Consider the following 6,332-nt stretch of genomic DNA (forward strand, 5'->3'; position numbering starts at 1 on the left):
TGATGAAGACGGGGACAAAGGTGAAGGAAATTATTCTAGAAGAGCAAGTGAACATGGGAGGAGAAATCAAGGTGCTGCACGTGGTAGAGGAAGAGGCCGGAATCGAAGAAATGATGACAATGAAGAACCTAAATTTGGGGATGATGATGATCAGTCCCAACATCGCTATGGTCGTCGTCATCATAGAAGCGTCAACCAAGAAGAGAGATTTGGGAAACTTAAGTTTACCATGCCAAAATTTGATGGTAGATCTGATCCTGAAGATTATTTCACATGGGAATTGAAGGTGGAGAAAATCTTCCGCCTACATAATTATTCAAAGGAGAAGAAACTTGCAATGCCAGCTCTTGAGTTTGAAGGATATGCTCTGATTTGGTCGGAGCAACTTCTTCGTGATCGTGAATAAGATGGAGAGGACCCTATTATTACTTGGCAAGAGATGAAGCGAGAAATGAGAATTCATTTTGTACCAAAGCATTATCAGTGTGATCTTTTTGATAAATTGCAGAATTTGAGGCAAGAAAGTTTCTCTGTTGAGGAGTATTATAAGGAGATGGAGAAGGTCATGATTAGAGCCAATGTGTATGAAGATGAAGAGCAAACCATTGCACGTTTCATGGCTGGGTTACACCGCAACATTCAGCGTATTGTTGAGTTTCAGCCGTACCAAAGTCTTATTGATTTGGTACATCAAGCCACCAAACCTGAATGCCAGCTCCAACAAGATGCTAAGAGCACCAAGACCTTGTCATATGGTACACGAACCATGACTGGAGGAAGCAAATCAATCTCATGGTTTACTGTTGCATCCTCAGCGATAAAAGGTTCAACTGGAGGCTTGCGATTCAATATTCAAGGCAATTTTAGTGGAAAGAACGGTGCTGCTCCAGACACGAGTTATAAACCAGCAGTATCCACTTCAACATCAAAGGGTTCAACAGCCAAGAGTAGTGGTATTCAGTGCTTCAAGTGTGAAGGTCGTGGTCATGTCATAAAGGAGTGTCCAAACAATCGTGTGATCCTTGAGAATGATGATGGAGAATATACATCAGCTAGTGAAGAGTAAGCTGAAGCAGGAAATGTAGAAGACACTCATAAAATTGAGGAACACACTTGATGTGAATTTGAGCATGGTACTACTCTTGTGGTTACACAAATCTTGAGTGTTCAAATGAAAGAAGCTGAAATTGGACAACGACATAATCTTTTTCAAACGCGAGCAAAAGTGCAAGACAAAGTAGTAAATGTTGGGACCATGCTTCGTCGCCGAAGGTCCTGCAAAAAGAAACAGCTTCGGCTGAAGCTGCTTGAACATGATGCCGAAGACACCATTCACGAAGCTTCGGAACTACAGCATATCCGAAGACGAAGGGTCGAACCGACTTAAAGATAGAATGACCTTTTAGTCCATAAAGGTCTGAGTCATTATTGTAAACTTTTATGAGGGGCATAATTGTAATTCCTCATGAGCTGTGTCCTGTGCCTATAAATAGTGAACAGTATTCCTTTACTGTTCACGCATTCCTGTAATTGCTATCGCATCACTCGGGAATTATTGTCAAGGCAGAGGTATAAATATACCTAAACATTGTGTTCAAATACCTTAAATTCATATAATAAGACATGTGAATGGTGTTATTCATTTTCAATATATTTATCTTTAACGTTTCATATTTTATATTACTTTTGTACTATCTTTGTAAGTTTAATTACGAAGGTGAAACCTTCGTAACATTATACTTGTGACCTTCATCCGAAGATTCATTAAATCCTTGTGGAAATAATGCTTCGGCGGACGAAGGGCTTTGATATTTAACATTCTATGTTGCCTTGTTCTTAATTCATAGCATTTAAGAGCAAGTCCCCAACATTGGCGCCCACTTCCGGTGAACTCACTTCCACTTTTTTGAGCTAATGGCTTCGTTCAACATTCAAGCTGGAGCTACTTCGAATCCGAAGTTGGTACTCCCGATAACAGGCGGTTCATGCTCAGAGCCAGCCAACAAGAAGCAGAAAAAGGAGGCACAGAGAAGGGTACAACATGTCGGGGTGCAAGGACCCTTCATCAAGTCAAGATGGTCTCACATTCCAATTACCTTCTCCCAAGAGGATCTTCAACTCAAGGATTACCCACACAACGATGCTATGGTTATCTCTTGTGTGATCAAAGGATTTCTGGTCCATAATGTTTTGGTTGATATAGGCAGCGCAGCTGATATCATATTTGTTAAGGCCTTCAGACAGATGCAAGAGCCCAAAGATAAAATTCACGATGCCACACATCCCCTTTGTGGCTTCGGAGGAAGGCAGATTGTAGCACTCGGCAAAATCACAATGTCAGTGAACTTAGGATTTATCAACAACACAAGGACTGAACAAGTCGTGTTTGATATTGTTGACATGGAATACCCTTACAATGCAATCATTGGTCGTGGTACTCTCAACGCCTTCGAAGCAATTCTTCATCCAGCTTATCTTTGCATGAAGATACCTTCGGACCAAGGGCCCATTGCTATTCATGGAAGTCAGGAAGCTGCCAGAAGGGCCGAAGGAAATTGGATAGACTCAAAAGGAATCCATAATATAGATGGAGCTGAAGCTTGTGAGCAATACAAGTTTAGAAGGGAAAAAGCTGCTTCGGCTGATCAGCCGAAGCCCATGCTCTTATGTGAAGACATAGCAGAGCAGAAGGTGCTATTGGGATCTCAATTGTCTGAAGAACAGGAGAAAACCTTGATAAGGTTTTTGTTCAACAATAAAGATGTTTTTGCTTGGTCAGCTAATGATCTTTGCGGAGTTAACAGGGATGTTATTGAGCACTCGCTCAATGTTGATTCATCCTTCAGACCCAGAAAGCAGAGGCTTCGGAAGATGTCTGATGACAAGGCCGAAGGTGCTCGGAATGAAGTGAAAAGACTCCTCAGTGCCGGAGTTATTAGAGAGGTAAAATACCCAGAATGGTTGGCTAACACTGTTATGGTGAAGAAGGCCAATGGTAAATGGAGAATGTGTATCGATTTTATTGATCTCAATAAGGCCTGTCCAAAGGACGAGTTTCCATTGCCAAGGATAGATTCCTTAGTCGATGCAGCAGCTTCATCAGAGCTTATGAGTCTGCTAGATTGCTATTCAGGCTACCACCAAATCTGGATGAAGAAGGAGGATGAACTGAAAACCAGCTTCATAACCCCTAGTGGAACATATTGTTATCTTCGGATGCCTGAGGGGCTTAAGAATGCTGGAGGAAGCTTCAGCAGAATGACAGCGAAGGTTCTCCATTCTCAGATAGGCAGGAATGTGCTAACTTATGTTGATGATATCATTGTAAAAAGCACGAAGCAAGATAATCACATTGCTGATCTGCAGGAGACCTTCGCTAATTTTAGATAGGCTGGTTTGAAGCTGAATCCAGAAAAATGTGTCTTTAGAGTGAAGAAGGGGAAATTTCTTGGTTGCCTAGTTTCAACAAAGGGAATTGAGGCTAATCCAAGCAAAATCGAAGCTATACTTCGAATGGAAACACCAAGTACAAAGAAGGGGGCTCAAAGATTGACAGGAAGCCTGGCATCTCTCAACAGATTCATATCCAGATCAACAGAGAGAAATTTACCATTTTTCGAAGTGCTGAAGTCAGCCGAAGTTTTTCAATGGGGACCAGTCCAGCAGAGAGCCTTCGAAGAACTGAAGCAATATTTGATAGATCTAACAACACTAACTCCACCAACGCCAGGGGCTCCTTTGTTATTATATGTGGCAGCTTCGCACTCAGTGGTAAGTGCAGCACTTGTCCAGGCGAAGCTTGAAGGCCAAGTCAAGAAGCAGGCCCCAATATATTTTGTATCCGAAGTTCTTAGTTTATCAAAGAAAAATTATACAGAATTGGAGAAAGTACTGTATGCTGTTTTAATGGCCTCCAGGAAGCTTCGGCATTATTTTCAAGCTTACAACATAATTGTTCCTTCTTCACAACCTTTGAAGGATATTATGAGAAACCGAGAAGCTACTGGAAGGATTGGAAAATGGGCTGCAGAGCTCAATGAATTTTGTATTGATTATGTCCATAGATCTTCGATTCAGTCCCAAGCGTTGGCAGACTTCATTGCTGACTGGACGCCAGGGGCTCAGGAGGAAGAAATGAATAAAGATGCCGAAGCGTGGATAGTGTTTTGCGATGGGTCTTGGGGAACCTTCGGAGCAGGAGCAGTTGCTGTATTGGTTTCACCTTCCAAAGTTAAAACTTGTTATGCGGCAAGACTTGATTTCAGTTGTACAAACAATATTGCTGAATACGAAGCTCTGCTTTTGGGTCTTCGGAAGTTAAAGGCAATGGGCATCAGAAGGGACATTCTTAAAACTGATTCCCAAGTTATTTCTGGTCATGTTGACAAGAGCTATAAAGCAAGGGATCCGAAGCTTGAAAAATATCTAGATACAGTCCGAAGAATTGAGGCCTCCTTTGAAGGATTCTCTGTTAAAAATATTCCTCGTGGAGAAAATGAATATGATGATCTATTGGCCAAGTCAGCAGCACAGGGGCTGCCTTTACCTTTGGAAGTATTTTTCGAAACAATGAAAGCACCTTCGGTCGAGCTTCTTGAAAGAGCGGTCCTCAATATATCCCCTGTTTATAGTGAAGATTGGAGAACTGAAATCATCTCTTTCCTTCAGGGTAATTTTCTTTCAGACGAAGAAGCTTACAACAGGAGGATAGAAGCAAGAGCTCGACCATATGTCATAATAGAAGGGGAGCTATACAAGCGTGGGGTCTGTTCCCCGTTGCTCAAGTGTTTATCCAGATCCGAAGGTATAGAATTAATGAAGGAAATACACGCAGGCCTGTGTGGATCTCACATTGGAGCTAGGCCTTTGCTTGGGAAAGTTTTTCGTCAAGGATTTTATTGGCCAAAGGCAGCTTCGGATGCAGCGGATTTAGTCCAAAAGTGCGAAGGTTGTCAGAAATGTGCAAGAGATCAAAAACAACCTTCGTCTTTAACTCAATTAATACAACCCACTTGGCCGTTGCAAAGGTGGGGCCTTGATTTACTAGGTCCATTACCACCAGCACATGGAAACTTAAGATATGTTGTAGTGGCAGTGGAATATTTTTCTAAGTGGATTGACGCAAAGCCTTTAGCCACAATAACTTCGGTCACTATTCAAAAGTTTTTCTGGCAAAATATTGTTTGTCGCTTCGGAGTGCCGAAGGCCATTACTGTGGATAATGGGACACAATTTGATTCTGAAGCTTTCAGAGAATTTTGTGATCAAATTGGCACGAAGATCCATTTTGCATCAGTTCGACATCCGGAGTCAAACGGACTTGTCGAAAGAGCTAACGGGATCATAATGACAGGAATAATGAAGTCAATCTTCAATCAGCCCAGGGGAAAGTGGCTAGACGAGTCAATCAAAGTGGTATGGAGCCATAACACAACCATGTCAAGATCAACAGGCTTTACGCCATTCAAACTGTTGTTTGGGGATGAAGCAATAACCCCGGAAGAGGCCAAAGCAGGATCGATAAGAACGGTAGCTTCGGCAGAAGGTGAAGACGAAGCTGATAGCTCTGTGGAAAAAGATGCTATAGAAGGGATCAGACTTCAAGCTGTGGAAAATATCAATAAATATCAAGCCGAAACAATAAAATGGCATGACAGGAAGGTTAAGCTCAAGAACATTGAACCAGGACATCTGGTGCTTCGAAGAGTAGCCAACCCTGAAACAGTAGGCAAATTACAGCTGAAGTGGGAAGGACCCTTTTTGGTAGTATCTTCGTCAAGACCCGGTTCCTATAGATTGAAGGATATGGACGGCAACGACATTCCTAGATCATGGAATGCGGATGAGCTTCGGTGATATTATGTTTAGTTTGATGTAATTTTTTCTATTCTTTTTTGTGGCACCCTTTTCCTTTCCAAAGGGGGAGAAAGGTTTTTAATGGGGCCACAACATGTAATTTTTCTTTTCCTTATTTCCATTCTATAAAAGTGATATCCCCCAAAAAATGTAAATGTAAATGCCAAGGGAAAAGAACAGAAAACAGGGAGAAGCTCAAAAGTCGTTCCTAAGGGAATGCAGAGCTTACAGCGAAAAGTCAACGCTGATTCCGCTGAAAGTAAAAGGCGAAGAAGCTCCTAAGGGAGGCTTACAGCGAAAAGTCAACGCCGATTCCGCTGAAAGTAAAAGGCGAAGAAGCTCCTAAGGGAGGCTTACAGCGAAAAGTCAACGCTGATATGTCAAAAAGAAAATGATGAAGCTGAAAAGTAAAAAGATTTGAATCATTCCCAAGGGGACGAAGGGCTATGATTATGGTTTTTGAGCATGTGTCCCGA

The sequence above is a fragment of the Zea mays genome, chromosome 4, assembly GCF_902167145.1.
Source record: "Zea mays cultivar B73 chromosome 4, Zm-B73-REFERENCE-NAM-5.0, whole genome shotgun sequence".
In the NCBI taxonomy this organism is placed as follows: domain Eukaryota; kingdom Viridiplantae; phylum Streptophyta; class Magnoliopsida; order Poales; family Poaceae; genus Zea; species Zea mays.